This window comes from Onthophagus taurus, chromosome 1, assembly GCF_036711975.1.
Source record: "Onthophagus taurus isolate NC chromosome 1, IU_Otau_3.0, whole genome shotgun sequence".
Lineage (NCBI taxonomy): Eukaryota > Metazoa > Arthropoda > Insecta > Coleoptera > Scarabaeidae > Onthophagus > Onthophagus taurus.
The window spans coordinates 20,964,772-20,973,481 of NC_091966.1; the positions used below are offsets into that span (position 1 = coordinate 20,964,772).

Consider the following 8,710-nt stretch of genomic DNA (forward strand, 5'->3'; position numbering starts at 1 on the left):
TTATACGCCGTTCTGAGCCATGTTTGAACTTTCTATCACTTTTGGTTCCGATAATTCTGTCGACCAGATATGTGATATTCAGGGGCCAAATGTCCTCTTGGAGCATGTTGGAGATAAAAAACAAAATGTGCCCAAAACGTGTTATTATGACGTTATACGCCGTTCTGAGCCATGTTTGAACTTTCTATCACTTTTGGTTCCGATAATTCTGTTGACCATATTTGTGATATTCAGGCGCCAAATGACATGTTGGAGCATGTTGGGGATAAAAAGCAAAATGTGCCCAAAACGTGATATTATGACGTTATACGCCGTTCTGAGCCATGTTTGAACTTTCTATCACTTTTGGTTCCGATAATTCTGTCGACCAGATATGTGATATTCAGGGGCCAAATGTCCTCTTGGAGCATGTTGGAGATAAAAAACAAAATGTGCCCAAAACGTGTTATTATGACGTTATACGCCGTTCTGGGCCTTGTTTGAACTTTCTATCACTTTTGGTTCCGATAATTCTGTTGACCATATTTGTGATATTCAGGCGCCAAATGACATGTTGGAGCATGTTGGGGATAAAAAGCAAAATGTGCCCAAAACGTGATATTATGACGTTATACGCCGTTCTGGGCCATGTTTGAACTTTCTATCACTTTTGGTTCCGATAATTCTGTTGACCATATTTGTGATATTCAGGCGCCAAATGTCCTCTTGGAGCATGTTGGAGATAAAAAACTAAATGTGCCGTTCAGAACGCCGTTATACGTCGGTCTGAACCATGTTTGAACTTTCTATCACTTTTGGTTCCGATAATTCTGTCGACCATATATGTGATGTTCAGGCGCCAAATGTAACATTGGAGCATGTTAGAGATAAAAAACAAAATGTGCCCAAAACGTGATATTATGGCGTTATACGCCGTTCTGAGCCATGTTTGAACGTTCTATCACTTTTGGTTCCGATAATTCTGTTGACCATATTTGTGATATTCAGGGGCCAAATGTCATCTTGGAGCATGTTGGAGATAAAAAATAAAATGTGCCCAAAACGTGATATTATGACGTTATACGCCGTTCTGAGCCATGTTTGAACTTTCTATCACTTTTGGTTCCGATAATTCTGTCGACCATATATGTGATGTTCAGGCGCCAAATGTAACATTGGAGCATGTTAGAGATAAAAAACAAAATGTGCCCAAAACCTGATATTATGACGTTATACGCCGTTCTGAGCCATGTTTGAACTTTCTATCACTTTTGGTTCCGATAATTCTGTTGACAATATGTAACGGTTCCGTTCGAGGTTATTGAATTTCCTTGTGATTTGTCTGTAATTGTTAGAAGTCGGGGAATTATATACCATTTTGTTTATTTACCTTGTTATAATTTTTGTTTTTTTGTTACAGCAACCCGAACTTGGAAACACTTGAAAATCCTTTCCTTTTCACCACTTTTCTTAAATCCTTTCCTTTCGCTCATTTTAAACGCCTTTTTCTTTTTCATTACCTTCATTACAATCACACAATAAATCTTAACCTTAAAACTTTTCTTTTTCTCTTCTTCATTACTATCATGAATTTTGTTTACATTTTTAAGTTCGGACTGTCAATAATAGAGGGAGGGAGTGATTTTGAATTCTTGGCATCGCGCGATTTTATAACGAGTTTTTTGGTTAAAATCTTGGGAAATGAATACCCGTGCACGATTTTACTCTTCCTCTTTTGAAACCAGCCTTTGTAGTGTTTGGATGGTTAACAAGAATTTTAAGTCGACATTTTGGTATAATTCTGTGTAGAATTTTGGATCGATTTATATCCGTATTTTTCGGGATCTGAGTTAATTAATCCTTTAATTTTTCGTTTGGAAATTATTCAACGATTACGGTTTCACCGGATTTATTGCACATTTTTACAAAGATTATTCATTTTGCTGGCTAAAACCTCATACCACCTTGAGGTAGGTTTTTCTTTTTACATTTTCTTTAATTTTAGCTTAATACTAACTTAAACCTAAATTCATTTAAACTCCTTTCACACTACATAAAATCATCCATCCCTACATTCTTGCCTAATTATCTATTTACATTTTTCTTTCTTTTTTTACACGCTAGGTTTTTTTTCTTAGAGCCTTATTCCTTATATAAGTTCTTGGGAAATCTCCCATCCTGGAAACAAGTACTACCTGGAATAAAGAAGTAAATTAGAATCCACATAACCCAAGTTTCCTGTACTTACCATCGAACAAGTGTTTCCAAAGGAGGTTTGCTGGATTTTGTTGCTGTATCTACGTATAATTGTTGTCATCGTGAAGTCATCAACCTTCGTTCAAAAGAGTCTGGAATAAAGGTCAGAATTTTCCTTTTTATACAAAAAGAATATCAGTGTGGTTAGATACTTTTGTATTTTTTATAAAGTAAGATTTTCTTTTGTACTTACCATTTAATTTTTTTGTTAACTTCACTGGTTCATTTTGTTCATTTCACTTTAAACCAGTTCTTTATTATTATTATCTCATTTTAATTGCAATTAATTTTTCTTATAAAGTTATCGGATTTATTAGGGGTGTTATTAATTTCGGTATTGATTTCGATTTTGTTTTCTTTTCCGTTCGCCTGATCGAGCGCTCGGGTCAATCGGGGACGTGTCGCGATCATTATTTAGATTTGTTTTAATTTTGTTTTATTCACTTCATTATTATTTTCCTTCTCTTTTACCCCCCTAATTATTCGGTATTTTTTTTGAACAATTTCCGATATTTTATTTACTACTTATATACTTTATATTTTGTTTTACCATATTTTTTTTTTCCTTAATAAATTTGTTTTTATATGGTATATGATTTCGCGATTTCTTTGTGTTTTGTTATATGTTGGTGTTGTCGAACCTTTTCCCTTCCAGCCCTCTTCGCAGTTAGAACGATCTGTAACTGAAACTGCGTGGCGCCTTATAAATTCAAACCCACCCCATCTTCACTGGGAAGCCGAGGTGTTGCAGATCTGTATTTTTTTCAAAAGGGGTTCGATTGTGTTGTTGTCGATTTGTTGAAAAGTCGCCACAAATATTTGTGATATTCAGGCGCCAAATGACATGTTGGAGCATGTTGGAGATAAAAAACTAAATGTGCCGTTCAGAACGCCGTTATACGTCGTTCTGAACCATGTTTGAACTTTCTATCACTTTTGGTTCCGATAATTCTGTCGACCATATATGTGATGTTCAGGCGCCAAATGTAACATTGGAGCATGTTAGAGATAAAAAACAAAATGTGCCCAAAACGTGATATTATGGCGTTATACGCCGTTCTGAGCCATGTTTGAACTTTCTATCACTTTTGGTTCCGATAATTCTGTTGACCATATTTGTGATATTCAGGGGCCAAATGTCATCTTGGAGCATGTTGGAGATAAAAAATAAAATGTGCCCAAAACGTGATATTATGACGTTATACGCCGTTCTGAGCCATGTTTGAACTTTCTATCACTTTTGGTTCCGATAATTCTGTCGACCATATATGTGATGTTCAGGCGCCAAATGTAACATTGGAGCATGTTAGAGATAAAAGCAAAATGTGATCAAACTTGATATTATGGCGTTATACGCAGTTCTGAGCAATGCTTGAACTTTCTATCACTTTTGGTTCCGATAATTCTCTTGACCATATTTGTGATATTCAGGCGCCAAATGACATGTTGGAGCATGTTGAAGATAAAAAACAAAATGTACCCAAAACGTGATATTATGACGTTATACGCCGTTCTGAGCCATGTTTGAACTTTCTATCACTTTTGGTTCCGATAATTCTGTTGACCATATTTGTGATATTCAGGCCCCAAATGACATGTTGGAGCATGTTGGAGATAAAAAACAAAATGTGCCCAAAACGTGATATTATGGCGTTATACGCTGTTCTGAGCCATGTTTGAACTTTCTAGCACTTTTGGTTCCGATAATTCTGTTGACCATATATGTGATGCTCAGGCGCCAAATGTACCATTGGAGCATGTTAGAGATAAAAAACAAAATGTGATCAAAACATGATATTATGGCGTTATACGCCGTTCTGAGCCATGTTTGAACTTTCTATCACTTTTGGTTCCGATAATTCTCTTGACCATATTTGTGATATTCAGGCGCCAAATAACATGTTGGAGCATGTTGTAGATAAAAAACAAAATGTGCCCAAAACGTGATATTATGACGTTATACGCCGTTCTGGACCATGTTTGAACTTTCTATCACTTTTGGTTCCGATAATTCTGTTGACCATATTTGTCATATTCAGGCGCCAAATGACATGTTGCAGCATGTTGGAGATAGAAAACAAAATGTGCCCAAAACGTGATATTATCACGTTATACGCCGTTCTGAGCCATGTTTGAACTTTCTATCACTTTTGGTTCCGATAATTGTGTCGACCACATATGTGATGTTCAGGCGCCAAATTCAACATTGGAGCATGTTGGAGATAAAAAACAAAATGTGCCCAAAACGTGATATTATGACGTTATACGCCGTTCTGAGCCATGTTTGAACTTTCTATCACTTTTGGTTACGATAATTCTGTTGACCATATTTGTCATATTCAGGCGCCAAATTTAACATTGGAGCATGTTGGAGATAAAAAACAAAATGTGCCCAATACGTGATATTATGGCGTTATACGCCGTTCTGAGCCATGTTTGTACTTTCTATTACTTTTGGTTCCGATAATTCTGTTGACCATATTTGTGATATTCAGGCGCCAAATAAAATGTTGGAGCATGTTGAAGATAAAAAACAAAATGTGCCCAAACTTGATATTATGACGTTATACGCCGTTCTGAGCCATGTTTGAACTTTCTATCACTTTTGGTGTCGATAATTCTGTCGACCATATTTGTGATATTCAGGCGCCAAATGACATGTTGGAGCATGTTGGAGATAAAAAACAAAATGTGCCCAAAACGTGATATTATGACGTTATACGCCGTTCTGAGCCATGTTTGAACTTTCTATCACTTTTCGTTCCGATAATTCTGTTGACCATATTTGTGATATTCAGGCGCCAAATAACATGTTTTAGCATGTTGAAGATAAAAAACAAAATGTGCCCAAAACGTGATATGATGACGTTATACGCGGTTCTGAGCCATGTTTGAATTTTCTATCACTTGTGGTTCCGATAATTCTGTTGACCATATTTGTGATATTCAGGGGTCAAATGTCATCTTGGAGCATATTGGAGATAAAAAACAAAATGTGCCCAAAACGTGATATTATGACGTTATACGCCGTTCTGAGCCATGTTTGAACTTTCTATCACTTTTGGTTCCGATAATTCTGTCGACCATATATGTGATGTTCAGGCTCCAAATGACATGTTGGAGCATGTTAGAGATAGAAAACAAAATGTGCCCAAAACGTGATATTATCACGTTATACGCCGTTCTGAGCCATGTTTGAACTTTCTATCACTTTTGGTTCCGATAATTGTGTCGACCACATATGTGATGTTCAGGCGCCAAATTCAACATTGGAGCATGTTGGAGATAAAAAACAAAATGTGCCCAAAACGTGATATTATGACGTTATACGCCGTTCTGAGCCATGTTTGAACTTTCTATCACTTTTGGTTACGATAATTCTGTTGACCATATTTGTCATATTCAGGCGCCAAATTTAACATTGGAGCATGTTGGAGATAAAAAACAAAATGTGCCCAATACGTGATATTATGGCGTTATACGCCGTTCTGAGCCATGTTTGTACTTTCTATTACTTTTGGTTCCGATAATTCTGTTGACCATATTTGTGATATTCAGGCGCCAAATAAAATGTTGGAGCATGTTGAAGATAAAAAACAAAATGTGCCCAAACTTGATATTATGACGTTATACGCCGTTCTGAGCCATGTTTGAACTTTGTATCACTTTTGGTTCCGATAATTCTGTTGACCATATTTGTGATATTCAGGGGCCAAATGTCATCTTGGAGCATGTTGGTGATAAAAAACAAAATGTGCCCAAAACGTGATATTATGACGTTATACGCCGTTCTGAGCCATGTTTGAACTTTCTATCACTTTTGGTTCCGATAATTCTGTCGACCATATTTGTGATATTCAGGCGCCAAATGACATGTTGGAGCATGTTGGAGATAAAAAACAAAATGTGCCCAAAACGTGATATTATGACGTTATACGCCGTTCTGAGCCATGTTTGAACTTTCGATCACTTTTCGTTCCGATAATTCTGTTGACCATATTTGTGATATTCAGGCGCCAAATAACATGTTTTAGCATGTTGAAGATAAAAAACAAAATGTGCCCAAAACGTGATATGATGACGTTATACGCGGTTCTGAGCCATGTTTGAACTTTCTATCACTTTTGGTTCCGATAATTCTGTCGACCATATTTGTGATATTCAGGCGCCAAATGACATGTTGGAGTATGTTGGAGATAAAAAACAAAATGTGCCCAAAACGTGATATTATTACGTTATACGCCGTTCTGAGCCATGTTTGAACTTTCTATCACTTTTCGTTCCGATAATTCTGTTGACCATATTTGTGACATTCAGGCGCCAAATAACATGTTTTAGCATGTTAAAGATAAAAAACAAAATGTGCCCAAAACGTGATATGATGACGTTTTACGCGGTTCTGAGCTATGTTTGAATTTTCTATCACTTTTGGTTCCGATAATTCTGTTGACCATATTTGTGATATTCAGGGGTCAAATGTCATCTTGGAGCATGTTGGAGATAAAAAACAAAATGTGCCCAAAACGTGATATTATGACGTTATACGCCGTTCTGAGCCATGTTTGAACTTTCTATCACTTTTGGTTCCGATAATTCTGTCGACCATATTTGTGATGTTCAGGCTCCAAATGACATGTTGGAGCATGTTAGAGATAGAAAACAAAATGTGCCCAAAACGTGATATTATGGAGTTATACGCCTTTCTGAGCCATGTTTGAACTTTCTATCACTTTTGGTTCCGATAAATCTGTCGACCATATTTGTGATATTCAGGCGCCAAATGACATGTTGGAGCATGTTGGAGATAAAAAACAAAATGTGCCCAAAACGTGATATTATGACGTTATACGCCGTTCTGAGCCATGTTTGAACTTTCTATCACTTTTCGCTCCGATAATTCTGTTGACCATATTTGTGATATTCAGGCGCCAAATAACATGTTTTAGCATGTTGAAGATAAAAAACAAAATGTGCCCAAAACATGATATGATGACGTTATACGCGGTTCTGAGCCATGTTTGAACTTTCTATCACTTTTGGTTCCGATAATTCTGTTGACCATATTTGTAATATTCAGGGGCCAAATGTCATCTTGGAGCATGTTGGAGATAGAAAACAAAATGTGCCCAAAACGTGATATTATGGCGTTATACGCCGTTCTGAGCCATGTTTGAACTTTTTATTACTTTTGGTTCCGACAATTCTGTCGACCATATATGTGATATTCAGGGGCCAAATGTCATCTTGGAGCATGTTGGAGATAGAAAACAAAATGTGCCCAAAACGTGATATTATGGCGTTATAAGCCGTTCTGAGCCATGTTTGAACTTTTTATCACTTTTGGTTCCGATAATTCTGTTGACCATATTTGTGATATTCAGGGGCCAAATATCATCTTGGAGCATGTTGGAGATAAAAAACAAAATGTGCCCAAAACGTGATATTATGACGTTATACGCCGTTCTGGGCCATGTTTGAACTTTCTATCACTTTTGGTTCCGATAATTCTGTCGACCATATATGTGATGTTCAGGCGCCAAATGTAACATTGGAGCATGTTAGAGATAAAAAACAAAATGTGCCCAAAACGTGATATTATGACGTTATACGCCGTTCTGAGCCATGTTTGAACTTTCTATCACTTTTCGTTCCGATAATTCTGTTGACCATATTTGTGATATTCAGGCGCCAAATAACATGTTTTAGCATGTTGAAGATAAAAAACAAAATGTGCCCAAAACGTGATATGATGACGTTATACGCGGTTCTGAGCCATGTTTGAATTTTCTATCACTTTTGGTTCCGATAATTCTGTTGACCATATTTGTGATATTCAGGGGTCAAATGTCATCTTGGAGCATATTGGAGATAAAAAACAAAATGTGCCCAAAACGTGATATTATGACGTTATACGCCGTTCTGAGCCATGTTTGAACTTTCTATCACTTTTGGTTCCGATAATTCTGTCGACCATATATGTGATGTTCAGGCTCCAAATGACATGTTGGAGCATGTTAGAGATAGAAAACAAAATGTGCCCAAAACGTGATATTATGGCGTTATACGCCGTTCTGAGCCATGTTTGAACTTTCTATCACTTTTGGTTCCGATAAATCTGTCGACCATATTTGTGATATTCAGGCGCCAAATGACATGTTGGAGCATGTTGGAGATAAAAAACAAAATGTGAACAAAACGTGATATTATGACGTTATACGCCGTTCTGAGCCATGTTTGAACTATCTATCACTTTTCGTTCCGATAATTCTGTTGACCATATTTGTGATATTCAGGGGCCACATGTCATCTTGGAGCATGTTGGAGATAAAAAACAAAATGTGCCCAAAACGTGATATTATGACGTTATACGCCGTTCTGAGCCATGTTTGAACTTTCTATCACTTTTGGTTCCGATAATTCTGTTGACCATATTTGTGATGTTCAGGCGCCAAATGACATGTTGGAGATAAAAAAC

The 8,710-nt window shown here is 36.7% G+C and overlaps 1 long non-coding RNA gene across 1 annotated transcript; it reads right to left on the reverse strand.

The window, feature by feature from the left end:
- Nucleotides 1-1,706: 1,706 nt before the first annotated feature.
- LOC139431555 (uncharacterized) lies at nt 1,707-2,509 on the reverse strand. Its single transcript, XR_011641645.1, has 3 exons — nt 2,429-2,509; nt 2,228-2,350; nt 1,707-2,174 (listed from the first exon to the last, which is right to left on the reverse strand). It is a non-coding gene; the product is annotated as an uncharacterized lncRNA (long non-coding RNA).
- Between the last annotated feature and the right edge of the window lie 6,201 nt (nt 2,510-8,710).